Raw genomic sequence first — 22,470 nt, forward strand, 5'->3', positions numbered from 1 at the left:
TGTAAACTAGCCAGTCTTATGTATACACTCGCCGACTGTATACACTAGACTCTCTGAATACACTAAACTCTCTGTATACCACAGCCTGTCTTCTGTATACACTAGACTGTAAAAACTAGCTAGAATACACCAGCCTGTCTTCTGTACCCACTAGACTCTCTGTATACACTACCCAGTCTTCTGTATAGAATGTCAGCTTTCATGTATACCTTTTCTGTATACACTAGCTTCTCTATATGCACTGTCCTTTCTGTATACACTCGACTCTCTCTATACACTAGCAATAAGGTGTATACTGTGCAGGAGGCACACAACACCGACTCTAACTTCTGCACTGCAGATGCATGTATTGCAGAAATTGAACACCAGTAATAAAGGGTAGATTCAGGTGTGTACTGTGCAGGAGGCACATAACACCCACTGTAACAGTGCTAGGTTCCCAAGCAGTAAAGAGCGTCCTCTTTCCCTGATCACCGCAACACACTATACAAGGCCGCCATGCTGGCGGCCTTATATAGTGTGGGGTGTGTACTAAACCCCCCTGAGCTATAATTGGCCACAGGAATCCTGCCTGTGGTGAATTGTGGCTCTCCTCACATAGGATGTCACATCTGTTCTTATTATATAGAACCTATTATGCTCCTCGTAAACTTTTTCAGTTTGGCCGGACGCAAGTTGACCCTGGTGCGGGAACATGGGGGGAGACATGATGCACATGTTTTGGAGATGCCCGAAGTTGATCCGCTACTGGACAGAGGTGACAGGAACCATTGATCGGGTGGTTGGAACCTCCACCAGGATGGAGGCGAAGTATTGTCTCCTGGGATTAGTTGAAGGAGTTGGAAACCCGGGAAGTAGCCAGATGGCAGTTCTGAGATGCCTATTTCAGGCAAGGAAACTGATTGCCCAACCCTGCTTAGCCTCCAATGTTGGCAATGACTTGTTTTTTTTCGCTTGTTTCCCAAGATGACCATGTTGGCATTTGTCATGATGGTTGAGAGTGCCCGAAGAGATCGCCTATGGCCCCATCCCCTTGAAAGTGCCTGATCTTGTCTGATCTCGGAGGCTAAGCATTGTCGGGCCTGATTAGTAACTGGATGGGAGACCAACTGGGAATACCAGGTGCCGTAGCATTCTTTTTATGTTGTTGGCGTTGACATGGTTTTTTTTTTCCGCTTGTTTCCCAAGGTGATCATCTTGGCATTTGTCAAGAGGGCTGAGAGAGCCCAAAGAAATCTCCTACGGCCACATCCCCCTGAAAGTGCCCGATCTCATCTGATCTCAGAGGCTAAGCAGGGTCCGGCCTGGATAGTACCTAATTAAAGGTGCCGTAGGAATCTTTTTATATTGTTGGCTTTGACCTGTTTTTCTTTCGCTTGTTTCCCAAGGTGACCATTTTAGCATCAGTCAAGAGTTTTGAGTATGTCCCAAAGCGTTCGCCTGAGGTCACATCACCCTGAAAGCGCCCGATCTCAGAGGCTAAGCAGGGTCTGGGTCAGATGGGAGACCGCCAGGGTCTATGTTGTTGGCGTTGACCTTTTTTTTTTTCACTTGTTTCCCAAGATAACCATCTTGGTATTTGTCAAGAGGGTTGAGAGTGTCTAAATAGAACACCTATGGCCACATCACCCTGAAAGTGCACAATCTCATCTGATCTCGGAGGCCTAGCAGTGTACAGCCTGGTTAATACCTGTATGGGAGACCATCTGTGAATACCAGGTGCCGTAGGCTTCTTTTTATGTTGTTGGCTTTTACCTGTTTATTTTCGCTTGTTTCCCAAGGTGACCATCTTGGTGTTTAACAAGAGGGTTGAGAGTGCCCAAAGAGATCACCTACAGCCCCATCACCCTGAAAGCGCCCAATCTCATCTGATCTCAGAGGCTAAACAGTGTCGGTCCTGGTTAGTACCTGGATGGGAGACCGCCTGGAAATACCAGGTGCCATAGACTTCTTTTTTTGTTGTTGGCTTTGAACTGTTTTTTTCGCTTGTTTCTCAAGGCGACCATCTTGGCGTTTGTCAAGAGGGTTGGGCGTGTCTTGAAGAGAACGCTTACGGCCACATCACACTGAAAGCACCCGATCTCGTCTGATTTCAGAGGCTTAGGAGCATCAGGACTGGTTAGTACCTGGGTGGGAGACTGCCTGGAAAGACCAGGTGACATAGAAGGATCTGGTCTGGTTAGTGTCTTGATTGGGAGATCGCCTGGGAATACCGGATGCCGTAGGATTCTTTTTATGTTGTTGGATTTGACCTGTTTTTTTTCCCTTGTTTCCCAAGGTGACCATCTTGGCATTTGTCAAGAGGGTTGAGAGTGCACAAAGAAATTGCCTACGGGCACAACACCCTGAAAGCGCCCAATCTCGTTTGGTCTCAGAGGCTAAGCAGGGTTGGGCCTGGTTTGTACCTGGATGGGAGACCGCCTGGGTTTTCCAGATGCCGCAGGCTTCTTTTTATGTTGTTGGCGTTGACTTGTTTTTTTTGTTTGTTTCCCAAGGTGACCATCTTGGCGTTTGTCAAGAGGGTTGAGCGTGCATTTGATCTCAGAGGCTAAGCAGGGTTGGGACATGGTTAGTACCTGGATGGGACACCGCCTGGGATTTCTCGATGCCATAGGCTTTAGTTTTAAGTTGTTGGCATTGACTTATTTTCTTTATTTTTATTATTCTTTTATTAAGTAGAACAACATAAATATAACAGTCAACCATACAGCATGACCCAGGGTCACAATTACATGCTAACAAAAAATAGGCAGCCAAATAACTCTGGGTTCTCAGAGGGGAGTCCTACAGTTTCATGCAGAAAATAGAGAAACCCCACCTCCGACATGTAGTACAGTATAACTAGTGCAGCTCCGTTCGGACAAATGTAATCATGGAGAACAACTGGGACCACAGCGAGCCAGCTTATCATGACCTACGTGAACCAGAGTAAAATATGAGCCGGTCATGTCCAGAACCCTGGGGTTCTTCTGGGTCCCGAAGGCTAGTAAGGAGACAAGGCATAGTCAAAAGGGAGGACGGGGGAAGAAGAGAGTGCAAAGACGGAGAGAGAGGAGGTGGGGGGATGGCGACGGGGAAAAAAAGAAAAATAAAGACAAAAAGGAGGGGGGGAATGCCACCCAGGGCAGACATGGCCTACGTAGGTAAACGTTAGATGTTCAGTCGTTTTCTGGGACGGAGGCACTGCTCACCTCCCGAATGTAGTCTCGAGTACCAGTAAAATACCTCCAGGGCCTTCATGTAACACTAAATGCCTCTTCAGTGTTGTGAAGGGTGGCGGTCAATTCTTCCATTCGGAGAATATGATTGACTTTGGAATACCACAGCACCTTGGATGGGGGCTGAGGCTGCCTCCACAGTGCGGGAATGCAGGCCCGGGCGGCATTCAGGAGTTGCATCGTGAGGGTTTTTTTTGTATTTTCGAACAGGCTGTTCGGTCAAGTGTAGAAGGCACGCTACTGGGAACCCAAAAGTTCCTCAAGGTCGGGCATGCCCAGAAAAGGTGTCCCATGGTCCCCATATCTGAATTTCACCTCCAACAAACATCCGGGATCGATCTATCCATTTTATTCAGAAGGTATGGGACTCTATACCAGCGTGAGACTATCTTGTATCTTGATATTGGTTTGCGATGGAAGCTTTATGTACTAAGGTCAGGATCTTCCCTATCTGTTGTGGGGTAAATGTGATGCCTAAGTCCCTCTCCCATTTGTGGATAAATGGTGGGGGTCGACTCCTCCTCCTGACTACTCAATAGGTTGTACAGAAGGGAGAGGGTGTGTCGCACAGGTTCCCTTTTGTGACAGATGGATTTATAGGGTGTCAGGTCTCTAGGAGTGTAGGGGGCCCTTTGTATGGCCAGAAGAAAGTGACGAAGTTGATAAGCACTAAACAAGTCAAGCGGAGGGTCAGAAAGCTCGGCGACAGTTTGCGTGGTCGGGAGCCTTCCCGTGGGCCACACCTCTCCCAGACGCTGTTTCCCCACCACTGTCAACTGTCGCAGTTTCTTGTTGGTAAATCCCGATGGGAAGTCTGGATTACCTATAACCGGAGTCATTGGTGATGGCAGGGGAGCAATGTGTGTGCAGCGGAACAACCTCCGCACAACAGCCAACGTAGCTCCCACTACGGGGTGACCTCTGAGGTCTTTTGGTAGGGAGGACAGGAGCCACGGGGAGGTCAATAGGGGAATGGATCCATCCTCAATCTCCATCTCCACCCACTGCTTGTGTGGGCCATTACAATGCCAATCAACGACTCTCGCTAGCAGAGTCACTCTGTAGTATTGTCTGAGATCTGGGAGACCCAGACCCCCCTTGTCCTTTGGTCTGGCAAGCAATTGCAAACGGGCTCTGGGCGGTTTGCGCGCCAAAATAAAGTCCCGGAGCAGCACCTGCAGTTGTCTGAAAAAAATTGGGGGTAACCGGATCGGTAATGTCTGGAACATGTATAAGATCCGAGGGAGGGCCATCATTTTTAATGCATTACAGCGCCCGAACCAGGTCAGTGTTAAAGCATGCCAGTTTCCCAAATCAGATTTCAGTCTATCCAGGAGAGGGACAAAATCAAGCAGGTACAATTGCGCTAAATCGGCTGCGATGTCAACGCCCAGTTAACGTATAGATTTTTCAGCCCAGTAGAATGGAAAAGAGGAGCGGAGCCTCTTGGCCTCACCATCCGGGACCGATATATTCAATACAGCCGACTTGGCGCAATTGTTTTTATAGTTTGATAGGCTGCCGTGTCGCTGTAGAGACGCAAGTATTTTGGGAAGCAAAATGTGTGGATTGGAGATGGAAAAAATTAGATCATCAGCGTACGCCGCAATTTTGTGCTGTGCCGAGGGTTTGGATATGCCAGTAATATTCGGGTCATTCCGAACGTGACACATAAGTGGTTCCAGTGTCAGAATAAAAATTAGGGGAGACAGAGGGCACCCCTGCCTCGTCCCATTAGTGATGGGGAAAGAGTCCGAGCACCACTCGGTCACCCGTACCGCTGCCGATGGCGTGGAGTAAAGCGACATTACCCAGCTCATCATGTTGGGGCCAAGACCTATATGTTCCAGGGTGGCCTGCATAAAGTTCCAGGCCACCCTGTCAAAGGCCTCCTCCGCGTCCGTTGACAGCATAAGCAAGGGCCCTCCCTGTACATGCGCCGCATGGATTAAATTGAGGACTCGGGCCGTATTGTCTCTAGCTTCCGACTTATTTTTATTTTTTTGCTTGTTTCCTAAGGTGACCATCTTGGCATTTGTCAAGAGGGTTGAAAGTGCCTGAAGAGATTGCCTACGGGCACATCACCCTGAAAGCACCCGATCTCGTTTGATGTTGGAGGCGAATAGAGTCGGGCCTTGTTAGTACCTGGATGGGAGACCGCCTGGGAATACCAGGTGTCGTAGACTTCTTTTTATGTTGTTGGCGTTGACCTGTTTTTTTTTCGCTTATTTCCCAAAGTGACCATCTTGGTGTTTGTCAAGAGGGTTGAGAGTGCCTGAAGAGATTGCCTATGGCCACATCACTCTGAAAGCACCCAATCTCATCTGATCTTGGAGGCTAAGAAGAGTCGGGCCTGGTTAGTACCTGGATGGGAGACCACCTGGGATTACCAGTTATTGTAGACTTCTTTTTATGTTGTTGGCGTTGATTCGTTTTCTTTTTTTTGCTTGTTTCCCAAGGTGACCATCTTGGCATTTGTCAAGAGGTTTGAGAGTGCCCAAAGAGATCGCTTACAGCAGCATCACCCTGAAAGAGCCCTATCTCTTCTCTTTTCTGAGGCTAAGAAGGGTTGGGCCTAGTTAGTACCTGGATGGGAGATGGCGTTGGAATACCAGGTGCCGTATTCTTCTTTTTATGTTGTTGACATTGACCTGTTTTTTTTTTCACTTGTTTCCCAAGGTGACCATCTTGGCATTTGTCAAGAGGGTTAAGAGTGCCCGAATAGATCACCTACGGCCCCATCACCCTGAAAGCGCCCAATCTCGTCTGATCTCGGATGCTAAACAGTGTCGGGCCTGGTTAGTACCTGGATGGGAGACCGCCTGGGAATACCAGGTGCCATAGGCTTCTGTTTTTTTTGTTTTTTTATTTAGTAGTATGCGACATACAATGCAAAGGCAACTTCACAGAATGTGTGATACAAATAGTTATAAACAAACGATCATATTGCATGGATATCAGAGCCAATGGTAAGAAGTCTGAAGAGAATAGCACGTGTACAGCTTTGCGGTCATATTAAGATGAGATTAAAGCTCCATCTCGTTGGGATCCTCTACCACTTAAAATATTATTGATACTAGCCCTGCTACCCTCGAAGAGTTTAGATATCCATAGATAGGGGAAGAGTATTGTGTAGTAGTCAAATGGGGTCGGAACATACCATTTTCTTTTCCCTTTTTTGAGTTAAGAAGGGAAATAGTAGAACTGAAAGGAGGGAGAAGGGGAAAGAGAAGATTGGGGAAGGAAATGGCAGAAAAGGAAAAGAAGGGGTAAGGGGGTGTCGTGGGTAGAGTGGATAGGGTGGGGTCCCCTCCCAGGGAGCAAGAGACGCCCTCGGCTCACCAGCTCATCAGCTGTCCAACGTTTGGAACAGCGATCTCCAACGATCACCATGAGCTTACTATGTCTTGCGGAGGTATTCTTCCGAAAAGCGAAACTGGGTCCAGTAGAACCATCTGTTCCCATGCTCCTCCGTTTTATCCCTCATTGTGGCAGTCAGGTCTTCCATTCGTTCAATATCATTTACCCTTGCGAACCACTGGGTCACCATTGGAGCAGATTGCTCTTTCCACTGACTTGGGATGCAGGCCCTAGCTGCATTGAGGAGATGTTTAAGTAAGGACTTATGATAACGCTTTCTCGACATAGGAGTTAGATTGAGAAGAACTGCTGCGGGATCATTGGCTAAGGAAATGTCTGTGAACTTGTGGATGAGTCTCAGGACAGGCTGCCAGAATGTTTGTAATTTAGGGCATTCCCAGAAAATGTGGAGAATGGTGCCAGTCTGTTGCCAACAGCGACAGCAGCGGTCAGATTGACCGGGGAATATTTTGGCCAACACCACCGGTGTACGATACCAGCGTGTGATCAGCTTATATGAGATCTCCTGATATTTACTGCAGAGTGACGACTTATGGGCGAAAAAGAGTATTCTGTCCTTCTGTGGTTTGGAGAATGTAGTTTGTAAGTCCCTTTTCCATTTAGCTAGGAAGGGTGGATCCGTGGAGGATTGTGCGTCTGTCAGGATTTGGTAGGACCTAGAGAGGGAACCACGAATTGGGACATCATCCAGGCAAAGTTCCTCGAAGGGGTGGAATTGTCTAGAGAAGAACGAATGGTTAGGTAGTGATCCGAGGAAATGGATTAGCTGTCTAACTCTCCAGCTATCCAATGCAACAGGTACTTGCTCTAGCAGTATGGTCCCCATGGGAATCAAGCCCGTGGGTCCAAGAAATAGGGCTGCTCTCAGAAGCCCTTTCGGGGCTTGCCTGGTAAAGGCCTGGTCAGACAGGCCCGGAGGGAATCTAGGATGTCCAATAATTGGGGTCATAGGAGAAGGGAAGTTAGTCAGGTGGGAAAGATGAAAAAAACTATCCATCTCGGCGAGCGAGGGGCCAATTAACGGGTGAGTAGTCACACAGGGCTCCAATGGCCTCCCCGCCCAAGGCAGACCAGCCAGTGGAACCCGCGCATTCTCCTGCTCTAGCTTGACCCATAGCTTCAGTTCCCCATGCCGGTGTCTTATCACATATGGTCCCCCATCGGATAGTGTCCGCTGTGTACTGCGCATGCGCAGTACACAGCAACACAGATTCCGAAAATTGCCGAGCATGAACGGCGCCTGCCCACTGAGTCCAGGTTCTATCCCCACTATCCAAGTGGACATAGAGTAAGAATATAAAAGAGCCGAGCGCAGCAAGGCCGAGCCCGAAGTGTGGCGAGCGAAGCTCGCCTGCGAGGGACCCTCTAATATTCACAACCCTATGTCCGCTTGGATGGTGGGGCTACCACCTCCACTCACCGCGCAGGCGCCGTTCAGCTTCGGAGATTGTCCGAAGCTTCGTCTGCTCCGTACTGCTCATGCGCAGTACGGCACGGACACTATATCATGGCCGGACAGTATATGGCAGAACACCGGCACCAGTCAACCACCTGTTTCATGTGCGTCGCTGTGTAATATAGAGCAGGGTCCGGGAAGCCAATACCTCCCCGCAATTTCGGTCGCAATAGCAATACGCATATGTTTTCCGCGCCAGAGGAACTTGATAAAGATTGAGCGAACCGCATGAAAGAAAGTCTGGGGTATTTTGATAGGTAAGGCTTGTAGTAGATACAGAAGTCGTGGCATCGCGTTCATCTTCAACACATTACAGCGTCCGAACCATGACAGAGCTAGTGGGTCCCATCTTTTAAGGTCCGCTGTAAGCCCATAGGCTTCTTTTTATGTTGTTGGCTTTGACCTGTTTTTTTTGCTTGTTTCTCAAGGCGACCATCTTGGCGTTTGTCAAGAGGGTTGGGCGTGTCTTGAAGAGAACGCTTACGGCCACATCAACCTGAAAGCACCCGATGTCGTCTGATTTCAGAGGCTAAGCAGCGTCAGGCCTGGTTAGTACCTGGATGGGAGACTCCCTGGGAAGACCAGGTGCCATAGAAGGATCTGGTCTGGTTAGTGTCTTTTTTTTTTTTTATTCTTTATTTACGGATTGCAGGTAATACAGAGACAAACTGTAAAAGAGATAGATCCCTCAGTTTTCCAGGTTAACAAAAATACATAGTTAATACTTCGTGGGGGACCGGGGGAAACCTAACAACTTATGTCAGCAGCAGCCCCAGCCGTGGCTAGGCCACCACATTATCCCACTCTAATGATCTGGCACCCTAGTGTCTACTTATAAACCAGGGCAGTCCGCGGGGCGATCTCCCTCAAGGCCCAGACTGAGGGGCCTCTAACATCGGTCACCTTCATTCTATTGGTCAAAGAGCTCAGCCGGGACCACCCTGAGGGCCGCCAACCCCTGGCTGGGAAATCGAGGGAACAAAACGAAAAGATCCTTGCAATCACCATGTATTTTAATTATACTTGGGAGTTAGGGGGTAGGGAAAGAGGGGGGAGCAAATGGGCAGGAGAAGGGGATGGGGTAGAAAGAATGAAAGTTATAGGGGGCTAACAGTGCTACGAGGCAGACGGGGGAGAGAGTGAACCAGGGTGGTATACGAGAAGGGAGAGAAAGAAAGAGGACTCCGATGGGTTCCCACGGCCGGACCCTTCCCTCTATACACGTGCCAGAGCCTACAGATAGGATCTGTATGCGTCGGAAAACCTGAACAGGCTCCAAGACAACCAACAAGCAGTGTGCTCTTCCTCCCTGTCGCCTAACGCTGATGTGAGCTGTTCCATACGGTAGATGTCGCAAACTCTTGCAAACCAGTGAGACACCAGTGGAGCGGCCTGCTGTTTCCACATGCTAGGTATACATGCCCTGGCCCCACTCAGAAGATGTTTTAAGAGAGATTTATGGTACTTCTTGCTCGAGAGTGGGGTCAGATTGAGGAAGATCGCAGCTGGGTTGTTCTGGAGATCAATAGCCGTGAGGTCATAAATGATATTGAGAACCTGTCTCCAGAAATGGGCCAGTTGAGGGCATTCCCAGAAGATATGTAGTAACGTGCCGGCTTGTTCACCGCATCTCCAGCACAAAGGGCTGTGACCGGGAAACATAGCCGCCAGGACAGTGGGGGTCCTGTACCATCGGGTCAAAATTTTATAAGCTATTTCCTGGTATTTACTACATAGGGATGACTTGTGCGCAAAAAGAAGCGCGCGGTTCTTCTGGTCTGGCGAGAGCCGGACATGCAGGTCTCGCTCCCATTTTTCCACGAACACCAGGTTACCCTGGGAGAGTTGGTCCAGTAGGATGCGATATGACAGGGAAAGAGACCTTCGGGTCGGTCCCTCTCCTGAGAATACCTCCTCAAACGATGTTAGGGGTCTGCGGAATTCGCCACTGTTTGGCAAAGATTTCAAGAAGTGGGAGAGTTGGGAAAGCTTCCACTGTCCCAGGGCCGTGGTTGCTAACGCCTCGTACATAGTGGAGACCGCTGTCCACGTCCTAGGGCCAAGAAAAGAAGAGGCCCGCACAAGGTCCCAGTCAGGGTCGAGGCGGAAAGACTTTTCCGTCATGCCGGGTTCAAAGCGTGGGTGTCCAATAATAGGAGTCATGGGCGAAGGGAAACTGGGCACGCCCGTCAGGGTAAAATATCTGTCTAGCTCTTGTAACGTTGGCTCAATGTGTGGGTGTGCCCGCGCCGCTCCCGACCAGCCCGGTCCACTCCAGGGCAAACCCTCAAGTGGAAATGGTACGGATTCATGCTCCAGACGAACCCACAGCTTATCCTTCAGGTGTCTGCACCAGTCAACTACTCTGTTCATGTGCACCGCCGTATAGTACCATGCCGGATCTGGGAGGCCAATCCCTCCCTTGTCTTTTGGTCTGAGCAGTAATGTTCGGCTGAGTCTTGGAGGCCTGCCCTGCCATACGTATCGAATAAAGATGGAGCGCATGGCTTTAAAAAATGATTGGGGGATTTTTATCGGTAAGGCTTGTAATAGGTACAAGAGTCTGGGCATTACATTCATTTTGAGCACATTGCATCTCCCAAACCAAGAGGTCGCCAACTTTGACCACCTCTCTAGATCTACGGAAATTTTTTTTAGAAGCGGCTGGAAATTCAATTGGAAAATCAGATGTGGGTCCGGGGGAACCTTGGTACCCAGATATTGTATAGCCCCAGTTGCCCAACGAAAGGGAAAATTAGTGCTTAGACTCGTCTGGGCATTGGTAGACAGGGAGACGTTGAGTGCTTCCGATTTCTGTAAGTTAATTTTAAAATTTGACAGGGTGCCATATCGTCTTATTTCCGCTAAGAGATTCGGCAATGTAATGTGAGGCTCTGAGACATAGAACAAGAGGTCATCTGCAAAGGCTGCGACCTTATGGTGGTGTGAGGGGGTGTCCAGTCCCTTGATGTCTATGTTCTGCCTGATGTGGTGCAGCAAGGGTTCAAGCGATAGGACAAACAAAAGGGGGGACAACGGGCATCCCTGCCTCGTTCCATTGCCAATAGTGAAACGCGACGAGGCAAACCCATTGACCCTAACCATCGCCGTCGGTGACGAGTAAAGAGCTGTAACCCATGAAAGCATGGGGGGGGTACACCCAGGCTTCGCAGGGTGGCTAGCAAAAAAGGCCAGCTCACCCTGTCAAACGCTTTTTCTGTGTCCACAGAGAGCAACATAATCGGTAGTTTAAGGCGTCTGGCGCGTTCTATAACATTGATTGTCCTGGTAGTGTTGTCTCGGGCTTCCCTGTTACGAATAAACCCCACCTGATCCAGAGGTATCAGGCGTTGGAGAATGGGCACCAACCGCTCCGCCAGTATCTTAGTGAAGAGCTTAAGGTCGCTGTTTAATAAGGAGATGGGCCTGTAGTTCGCACAGAGAAGCGGATCCTTCTCCGGCTTGGGTATGACCGAGATGCTTGCCTGCAACAGCTCCGGTGGAAAGGTCTGACCCTCCAATAGGGCGTTAAAAGCTGACACAAACGGCGTGGACAACAGGGAGAGGAAGGCCTTATAATAAGGGACCGTAAACCCATCTGGGCCTGGTGCCTTGCCCTTGGGTGAGTCTCTTAACGCTGCCGACAATTCCTCCGGGGAGATAGGTTGCGAGAGAAGCTCTATCTCTTCCTGTGTAAGCGACGGGAGGTTTGCCGAAGCTAGGTACTCATCAATGGCTGCTGTGCCGGCCTGGAGGGCATCTCCTGAGTCCCGGGGGTGCAAGTTATAAAGGGCTTCATAGAAAGATCGGAAACACTCCGCTATCTCCCGTGAATCATGAAGCTTGGCACCCGAAGGGGAGGTTATGGTTGGAATGAAGGACGCGTTGCGTTGGGCACGCAGGGAGTTCGCTAGGGACCTACTACACTTGTCTCCATATTCATAATACGTCCTGCGGACCCACATGAGTCTGGTTCTAGCCTGAAAGAGAGAGAAATCTCTGATTTGTTCTCTAAGATCTCTCACCTCCAGCGCAGCAGTCGGCTGGGATTTGTGTCGTTGTTCACACGCATGCAACTTGGCAATACGTTTGGAGAGAGCCTCAGTTTTGGCCACTTTGAGTCTATGACCATGTTTAATAAGAATGCCCCTAATGTAGCATTTATGAGCCACCCATAACATGAGGGGGTTGGAAACAGAATCACGGTTATGATCAAAGTAACTTTCTAATTCCCTAAGCAGGTCTGCGTGGGTCTCAGGGTCCTTCAGGAGAGACTCGTTCAGTCTCCACCAGGACTGACCACGCGACTCCTGTTGTAGCTTCAGCATCAAAGAAATCGGGGCATGGTCAGACAGGGCTATGTGGCCTATCTGAGTGTCTGTGACCGCCGGGATAGCATTGTGGGTCGACTAAAAACATATCTATACGTGAGTAAGAACCATGAGCGGTGGAAAAGAACGTATAGTCCCTATCCTGTGGGTGAAGCGTACGCCACACATCGATCAGTCGGTGGGAGTGTAGCAGGTCTCTTATGTGTGAACGCGTTCTCGCAGAAATCGCAGAGGTGCCCGATGATGAGTCTCTGCTGGGGTCCAAGGTGAGGTTAAAGTCCCCCCCAACGATCAAAGTACCCTCCGAGAATGCAGCCAGGGCATCCAAGCATGCTTCTAAGGCCGGCAGCTGGTCCACATTCGGCATGTATAGGTTGGCAAGAGTAAAAGTTTGCGAGTGGAGAGTTCCCTTAATGAAGAGATATCTCCCTTCACTATCGGCTTGGACAGCTAACAGGCGCCACGGCAAGTTTTTAGCAAGAAGAACACACACTCCTCTCGATTTGGAAGTAGGGGACGTGCTGTGGTGGGCCAGGGGGAAGTGCTTACTATAAAGCCGTGGTATTTGGTCTGTCCTGAAATGGGTCTCCTGGAGGAAAACTATTTGGGGCTTCATCCGCCACAATTCTGTTAGGCAGCTGGACCTTTTTTCAGGTACATTCAGCCCTTTCACATTCCAGGAAACCAGCTTCAGGGCCATGACGGCAGTGGTACCCGGCCGGCGGTCCCCACCAGAGTCAGTAGTAGATATAGAGTTCAAGCACAGAGGAAGAGGAGGAGAAAAAGGAAAAGCAGTAACGAAGCGGAGAAGGTCCGGAGTTAGTAGGGAGGAGGAGGGTAGGAGGGGTGGGGATAGATCGGGGAATTGCTAAAGCTCCTATCGGAGAGAACCTGCCGGTTAGGGCAGAGGGGCCTAGTGGGGGAAGAGGTAAGGCACTGCAGAGGGAGGAACTCGTCGGTGCAGTACCCCTCCAGCATCCCATGGTCCATGCAGTCGCAATCGGGCGTGCACGGAGCTTCTTTGGCATCTTAACTACGACATCAAACGCATTATAGAACATCACTGCAGCAGGTATCGGGCAGTTAACAACAGTAGAACAGTGCATAATTAGACCAACATATTAAACTTTTCAACACAGAGTATAGATAAATTTATACCACCCAGGCACCCGCCCCTCCCCCCCCCCAAAAAAAATGGAAAAAAGGGGGGGGGGGAGAGGGGGAGGGAGCGGGAACGCCGCCCAGGGGCACCCGGGGGGCACCACCAGGCAGTCCAAAAACACAAAGAGCGCCGAGACTAGGGCACCTGTAGATAAACAGTAACGAGAATGGTGAACAGTACCGCCAATGACTCAGGGCTTCGTCCAGGAAGCGCAGTGTCCAACTCTGTTCTTCCAATGTCCTTCCTCTCCCCTAGCGGGGGCACTGGGAACAATGGCCCGTGGCATGGTAAACAACACAAAGCTGGATACTCCAGCCGTCTATGTTGGTAGAGAAAAAGAAAACAAAAAAAAGGGTATAACACAGGAATAACGGAAAATTACTGTACTCTCTCAGGGTTCACGATCTTGGGGGGCCTGCGATCTCTGACGTTGGGATCAACGGTGGCGTCTCACTCTCTGTGGCCTGGTTGAGGGGTTGTTCGTCGGGGCCACTGCTCCCTGGGGGACAACAGGAGCCAACCAGTCGGGGACCTGAACCGAGGGCAGGCCCAAAGCCTCCAGAAAGGACGGGACCTCCGAAGGGTGTCGTAGCGCAAGGGGCCTCCCATTTTTGCGCACTATAAGGTGAAACGGATGGCCCCACTTGTATGGAATCCTCCGTTCAGTTAGGTGTTCCAGAAGGGGTCGCAGACAGTGTCTCATCTGGAAAGTCTTGCGGGATACATCTGGCAGAAGGGTGACTTGGGCCCCGTCAAAATCAATGCTGCCTTTGCGCCACGACGCTTGCAGGACATCCTCCCTAACTGAGTAATTGTGGGGACAGCATAAAACGTCACGTGGCCGGTTCTCTGTGGGGCTCCTGGGGCCCAGGGTCCTGTGGACTCTATCAATGGCTATTACTGTGTCAGCAGCGCAGTCCAGACAGGCGTTAAATATAGCTGTAACTGTGGCTTTGAGGTCTGCCTGGCCAGTGGCTTCGGGCAAGTCTCTGATCCTGATGTTGCATCTGCGGTTGCGATTCTCAAGGTCATCCACTAGGAGTTGCAACTGTGCCACTCTGTCAGCAAGGGTATCATGTGCGGCTTGCAGGCCAGAAACATCAGTGGTCAGGGAGGTCACATCCGATGCCAGGGTGGTCACCCGCTCGTTCGTAGCCGACACGTCACGTTTGACCCCTGCGATTTCATGTCGCAAGGTCGTTTCAATCCTGGCTGCCATACAGCTAAAGTCTGCTTTAGTGGGAAGGTTTTGGAGTAAAGCTAGGATGGCCTTGTCCCCCAATAATGCTGGTGCTGGTGGCAGCGGTGGGTCCCCCTGTGTGTCTGAGGCGAGAGCAGCCTGGCCATTCGGTCCTGGGATGAGGCTTCCACTGCGGGAGGGTCTCTGGGACAGTTGGGAGTTGTGAGGGAACCAGGGTGGCAGGCCGCTATGGTCCGGGCTGTCAAGCGAGGCCATGGACAGTGAGCGGGGGAGACACGGGGACAAGTCACTAGGCGGGGAGAACGGGGGCATGTCGTGTCCCTGCATAGCAGTCTGCTCACCTTCCCTCTGTGCCGCGTGTCCTGGAGCGCCGGAGGCCGCGGGCGCCATCTTGGCTGGATCCGGCGTGGAGGCCGGAGGCTGCAGCGGGACCAAGTACCTGTCCATGGCAGCAGCGGCGGACCCCGCTCGGCTGGCTGTGTTCCGCCGAAGCGCGGAAATGTCGGCGATGCCGAAATATGCGACCAAACTGTGGTAAAGGGGTGCGGAGGGGTCACGGACCGGGAGCTCCGGAAAAGAGCGTCCTCACTCCTTCATGCCTAGGCCACGCCCCCCCTGGTTAGTGTCTTGATTGGGAGATCGCCTGGGAATACTGGATGCCGTAGGCTTCTTTTTATGTTGTTGGCTTTGACCTGTTTTTTTTAGCTTGTTTCCCAAGGTGACCATCTTGGCCTTTGTCAAGAGGCTTCAGAGTGCCCAAAGAGAGTGCCTACGGCCAAATCCCCTATATAGTATCTTATATATAATAACTAAAAATATTATTTATTATTATAGATATATAGTATAGTGATTCGCCCAACCCTCTTGACAAACGCCAAGATGCTCACCTTGAGAAACAAGCAAAAAAAAACAGGTCAAAGCCAACAACATAAAAAGAAGCCTATGGGCTTACAGCGGACCTTAAAAGATGGGACCCACTAGCTCTGTCATGGTTCGGACGCTGTAATGTGTTGAAGATGAACGCGATGCCACGACTTCTGTATCTACTGCAAGCCTTACCTCTCAAAATACCCCAGACTTTCTTTCATGCGGTTCACTCAATCTTTATCAACTTCCTCTGGCGCGGAAAACATATGCGTATTGGTAGGGCAATGCTATTGCGACCGAAATTGCGGGGAGGTATTGGCTTCCCGGACCCTGCTCTATATTACACAGCGACGCACATGACACCGGTGGTTGACTGGTGCCGGTGTTCTGCCATATACTGTCCGGCCATGATATAGTGTCCGCTCCGTACTGCGCATGCGCAGTACGGAGCAGACGAAGCTTCGGAAAATCTCCGAAGCTGAACGGCGCCTGCGCGGTGAGTGGAGGTGGTAGCCCCACCATCCAAGCGGACATAGGGTTGTGAATATTAGAGGGCCCCTCGCAGGCGAGCTTCGCTCGCCACGCTTCGCTCGCCACGCTTCGGGCTCGGCCTCGCTGCGCTCGGCTCTTTTATATTCTTACTCTGTGTCCACTTGGATAGTGGGGATAGAACCTGGACTCGACATCTACCGTATGGAACAGCTCACATCAGCGTTAGGCGACAGGGAGGAAGAGCACACTGCTCGTTGGTTGTCTTGGAGCCTGTTCAGGTTTTCCGACGCATACAGATCCTATCTGTAGGCTCTGGCACGTGTATAGAGGGAAGGGTCCGGCCGTGGGAACCCATCGGAGTCCTCTTTCTTTCTCTCCCTTCTCGTATACCACCCTGGTTCACTCTCTCCCCCGTCTGCCTCGTAGCACTGTTAGCCCCCTATAACTTTCATTCTTTCTACCCCCATCCCCTTCTCCTGCCCATTTGCTCCCCCCTCTTTCCCTACCCCCTAACTCCCAAGTATAATTAAAATACATGGTGATTGCAAGGATCTTTTCGTTTTGTTCCCTCGATTTCCCAGCCAGGGGTTGGCGGCCCTCGGGGTGGTCCCGGCTGAGCTCTTTGACCAATAGAATGAAGGTGACCGATGTTAGAGGCCCCTCAGTCTGGGCCTTGAGGGGGATCGCCCCGGGGACTGCCCTGGTTTATAAGTAGACACTGGGGTGCCAGATCATTAGAGTGGGATAATGTGGTGGCCTAGCCACGGCTGGGGCTGCTGCTGACATAAGTTGTTAGGTTTCCCCCGATCCCCCACGAAGTATTAACTATGTATTTTTGTTAACCTGGAAAACTGAGGGATCTATGTCTTTTACAGTTTGTCTCTGTATTACCTGCAATCCATAAATAAAGAATAAAAAAAAAAAAAGACACTAACCAGACCAGATCCTTCTATGGCACCTGGTCTTCCCAGGGAGTCTCCCATCCAGGTACTAACCAGGCCTGACGCTGCTTAGCCTCTGAAATTAGACAACATCGGGTGCTTTCAGGTTGATGTGGCCGTAAGCGTTCTCTTCAAGACACGCCCAACCCTCTTGACAAACGCCAAGATGGTCGCCTTGAGAAACAAGCAAAAAAAACAGGTCAAAGCCAACAACATAAAAAGAAGCCTATGGGCTTACAGCGGACCTTAAAAGATGGGACCCACTAGCTCTGTCATGGTTCGGACGCTGTAATGTGTTGAAGATGAACGCGATGCCACGACTTCTGTATCTACTACAAGCCTTACCTATCAAAATACCCCAGACTTTCTTTCATGCGGTTCGCTCAATCTTTATCAAGTTCCTCTGGTGCGGAAAACATATGCGTATTGGTAGGGCAATGCTATTGCGACCGAAATTGCGGGGAGGTATTGGCTTCCCGGACCCTGCTCTATATTACACAGCGACGCACATGACACCGGTGGTTGACTGGTGCCGGTGTTCTGCCATATACTGTCCGGCCATGATATAGTGTCCGCGCCGTACTGCGCATGCGCAGTACGGAGCAGACGAAGCTTCGGAAAATTTCCGAAGCTGAACGGCGCCTGCGCGGTGAGTGGAGGTGGTAGCCCCACCATCCAAGCGGACATAGGGTTGTGAATATTAGAGGGTCCCTCGCAGGCGAGCTTTGCTCGCCACGCTTCGGGCTCGGCCTCGCTGCGCTCGGCTCTTTTATATTCTTACTCTATGTCCACTTGGATAGCGGGGATAGAACCTGGACTCGGTGTGCAGGCGCCGTTCATGCTCGGCAATTTTCGGAATCTGTGTTGCTGTGTACTGCGCATGCGCAGTACACAGCGGACACTATCCGATGGGGAACCATATGTGATAAGACACCGGCATGGGGAACTGAAGCTATGGGTCAAGCTAGAGCAGGAGATGGCGCGGGTTCCACTGGCTGGTCTGCCTTGGGCGGGGAGGCCATTGGAGCCCTGTGTGACTACTCACCCGTTAATTGGCCCCTCGCTCGCCGAGATGGATAGTTTTTTTCACCTTTCCCACCTGACTAACTTCCCTTCTCCTATGACCCCAATTATTGGACATCCTAGATTCCCTCCGGGCCTGTCTGACCAGGCCTTTACCAGGCAAGCCCCGAAAGGGCTTCTGAGAGCAGCCCTATTTCTTGGACCCACGGGCTTGATTCCCACGGGGACCATACTGCTAGAGCAAGTACCTGTTGCATTGGATAGCTGGAGAGCTAGACAGCTAATCCATTTCCTCGGACCACTACCTAACCATTCGTTCTTCTCTAGACAATTCCACCCCTTCGAGGAAATTTGCCTGGATGATGGCCCAATTCGTGGTTCCCTCTCTAGGTCCTACCAAATCCTGACAGACGCACAATCCTCCACGGATCCACCCTTCCTAGCTAAATGGAAAAGGGACTTACAAACTACATTCTCCAAACCACAGAAGGACAGAATACTCTTTTTCGCCCATAAGTCGTCACTCTGCAGTAAATATCAGGAGATCTCATATAAGCTGATCACACGCTGGTATCGTACACCGGTGGTGTTGGCCAAAATATTCCCCGGTCAATCTGACCGCTGCTGTCACTGTGGGCAACAGACTGGCACCATTCTCCACATTTTCTGGGAATGCCCTAAATTACAAACATTCTGGCAGCCTGTCCTGAGACTCATCCACAAGTTCGCAGACATTTCCTTAGCCAATGATCCCGCAGCAGTTCTTCTCAATCTAACTCCTATGTCGAGAAAGCGTTATCATAAGTCCTTACTTAAACATCTCCTCAATGCAGCTAGGGCCTGCATCCCACGTCAGTGGAAAGAGCAATCTGCTCCAATGGTGACCCAGTGGTTCGCAAGGGTAAATGATATTGAACGAATGGAAGACCTGACTGCCACAATGAGGGATAAAACGGAGGAGCATGGGAACAGATGGTTCTACTGGACCCAGTTTCGCTTTTCGGAAGAATACCTCCGCGAGACATAGTAAGCTCATGGTGATCGTTGGAGATCGCTGTTCCAAACGTTGGACAGCTGATGAGCTGGTGAGCCGAGGGCGTCTCTTGCTCCCTGGGAGGGGACCCCACCCTATCCACTCTACCCACGACACCCCCTTACCCCTTCTTTTCCTTTTCTGCCATTTCCTTCCCCAATCTTCTCTTTCCCCTTCTCCCTCCTTTCAGTTCTACTATTTCCCTTCTTAACTCAAAAAAGGGAAAAGAAAATGGTATGTTCCGACCCCATTTGACTACTACACAATACTCTTCCCCTATCTATGGATATCTAAACTCTTCGAGGGTAGCAGGGCTAGTATCAATAATATTTTAAGTGGTAGAGGATCCCAACGAGATGGAGCTTTAATCTCATCTTGATATGACCGCAAAGCTGTACACGTGCTATTCTCCTCAGACTTCTTACCATTGGCTCTGATATCCATGCAATATGATCATTTGATTGTAACTATTTGTATCACACATTCTGTGAAGTTGCCTTTACATTGTATGTCGCATACTACTAAATAAAAAATAAAAAAAACAGAAGCCTATGGCACCTGGTATTCCCAGGCGGTCTCCCATCCAGGTACTAACCATGCCCGACACTGTTTAGCATCCGAGATCAGACGAGATTGGGTGCTTTCAGGGTGATGGGGCCATAGGTGATCTCTTCGGGCACTCTCAACCCTCTTGACAAATGCCAAGATGGTCACCTTGGGAAACAAGTGAAAAAAAAAAACAGGTCAATGTCAACAACATAAAAAGAAGAATACGGCACCTGGTATTCCAACGCCATCTCCCATCCAGGTACTAACTAGGCCCAACCCTTCTTAGCCTCAGAGAAGAGATAGGGCTCTTTCAGGGTGATGCTGCTGTAAGCGATCTCTTTGGGCACTCTCAACCCTCTTGACAAATGCCAAGATGGTCACCTTGGGAAACAAGAAAAAAAAAAAAACGAATCAACGCCAACAACATAAAAAGAAGCCTACAATAACTGGTAATCCCAGGTGGTCTCCCATCCAGGTACTAACCAGGCCAGACTCTTCTTAGCCTCCAAGATCAGACGAGATTGGGTGCTTTCAGAGTGATGTGGCCATAGGCAATCTCTTCAGGCACTCTCAACCCTCTTGACAAACACCAAGATGGTCACTTTGGGAAATAAGCGGAAAAAAAAACAGGTCAACGCCAACAACATAAAAAGAAGTCTACGACACCTGGTATTCCCAGGCGGTCTCCCATCCAGGTACTAACAAGGCCCGACTCTATTAGCCTCCAACATCAAACGAGATCGGGTGCTTTCAGGGTGATGTGCCCATAGGCAATCTCTTCAGGCACTTTCAACCCTCTTGACAAATGCCAAGATGGTCACCTTGGGAAACAAGCAAAAAAATATAAATAAGTCGGAAGCTAGAGACAATACGGCCCGAGTCCTCAATTTAATCCATGCGGCGCATTAACAGGGAAGGCCCTTGCTTATGTTGTCAACGGACGCGGAGAAGGACTTTGACAGGGTGGCCTGGCACTTTATGCAGGCCACCCTGGAACATATAGGTCTTGGCCCCAACATGATGAGCTGGGTAATGTCGCTTTACTCCACGCCGTCGGCAGCGGTACGGGTGACCGAGGGGTGCTCGGACTCTTTCCCCATCACTAATGGGACGAGGCAGGGGTGCCCTCTGTCTCCCCTAATTTTAATTCTGACACTGGAACCACTTATGTGTCACGTTCGGAATGACCCGAATATTACTGGCATATCCAAACCCTCAGCACACCACAAAATTGCGGCGTACGCTGACGATCTAATTTTTTCCGTCTCCAATCCAAACATTTTGCTTCCCAAAATACTTGCGTCTCTACAGCGACACGGCAGCCTATCAAACTATAAAAACAATTGCGCCAAGTCGGCTGTATTGAATATATCGGTCCCGGATGGTGAGGCCAAGAGGCTCCGGTCCGCTTTTCCATTCTACTGGGCTGAAAAATCTATACGTTAACTGGGCGTTGACATCGCAGCGGATTTAGCGCAATTGTACCTGCTTAATTTTGTCCCTCTCCTGGATAGACTGAAATCTGATTTGGGAAACTGGCATGCTTTAACACTGACCTGGTTCGGGCGCTGTAATGCATTCAAAATGATGGCCCTCCCTCGGATCTTATACATGTTCCAGACATTACCGATCTGGTTACCCCCAATTTTTTTCAGACAACTGCAGGTGCTGCTCCGGGACTTTATTTGAGCGCGCAAACCGCCCAGAGCCCATTTGCAATTGCTTGCCAGACCAAAGGACAAGGGGGGTCTGGGTCTCCCAGATCTCAGACAATACTACAGAGTGACTCTGCTAGCGAGAGTCGTTGATTGGCATTGTAATGGCCCACACAAGCAGTGGGTGGAGATGGAGATTGAGGATGGATCCATTCCCCTATTGACCTCCCCGTGGCTCCTGTCCTCCCTACCAAAAGACCTCAGAGGTCACCCCGTAGTGGGAGCTACGTTGGCTGTTGTGCGGAGGTTGTTCCGCTGCACACACATTGCTCCCCTGCCATCACCAATGACTCCGGTTATAGGTAATCCAGACTTCCCACCGGGATTTACCAACAAGAAACTGCGACAGTTGACAGTGGTGGGGAAACAGCGTCTGGGAGAGGTGTGGCCCACGGGAGGGCTCCCGACCACGCAAACTGACACCGAGCTTTCTGACCCTCCGCTTGACTTGTTTAGTGCTTATCAACTTCGTCCCTTTTTTCTGGCCATACAAAGGGCCCCCTAAACTCCTAGAGACCTGACACCCTATAAATCCATCTGTCACAAAAGGGAACCTGTGCGACACACCCTCTCCCTCCTGTACAACCTATTGAGTAGTCAGGAGGAGGAGTCGACCCCACCATTTATCCACAAATGGGAGAGGGACTTAGGCATCACATTTACCCCACAACAGATAGGGAAGATCCTGACCTTAGTACATAAAGCTTCCATCGCAAACCAATATCAAGATACAAGATAGTCTCACGCTGGTATAGAGTCCCATACCTTCTGAATAAAATGGATAGATCGATCCCGGATGTTTGTTGGAGGTGAAATTCAGATATGGGGACCATGGGACACCTTTTCTGGGCATGCCCGACCTTGAGGAACTTTTGGGTGGAGGTGACCGGGACGATAAAAACTCTCAGAAATGTAGATATCGCAGACAACCCAGCAGCGTGCCTTCTACACTTGACCGAACAGCCTGTTCAAAAATACAAAAAAACCCTCACGATGCAATTCCTGAACGCCGCCCGGGCCTGCATTCCCACACTGTGGAGGCAGCCTCAGCCCCCATCCAAGGTGCTGTGGTATTCCAAAGTCAATCATATTCTCCGGATG

The 22,470-nt window shown here is 50.3% G+C and overlaps 4 pseudogenes; 2 read left to right on the forward strand and 2 right to left on the reverse strand.

The window, feature by feature from the left end:
• Positions 1 to 5,504: 5,504 nt before the first annotated feature.
• Positions 5,505 to 5,623, forward strand: LOC143957316 (5S ribosomal RNA; annotated as a pseudogene).
• Positions 5,624 to 5,946: 323 nt separating this feature from the next.
• LOC143957244 (5S ribosomal RNA) lies at positions 5,947 to 6,065 on the forward strand (annotated as a pseudogene).
• Positions 6,066 to 19,651: 13,586 nt separating this feature from the next.
• On the reverse strand, positions 19,652 to 19,770 carry LOC143957259 (5S ribosomal RNA; annotated as a pseudogene).
• A 318-nt stretch (positions 19,771 to 20,088) lies between these two features.
• On the reverse strand, positions 20,089 to 20,207 carry LOC143957441 (5S ribosomal RNA; annotated as a pseudogene).
• Positions 20,208 to 22,470: the final 2,263 nt, after the last annotated feature.

Source organism: Lithobates pipiens, unplaced genomic scaffold, assembly GCF_037356315.1.
Source record: "Lithobates pipiens isolate NorthernLeopardFrog02 unplaced genomic scaffold, aLitPip1_a1.2 Scaffold_52, whole genome shotgun sequence".
Taxonomy (NCBI): Eukaryota; Metazoa; Chordata; class Amphibia; order Anura; family Ranidae; genus Lithobates; species Lithobates pipiens.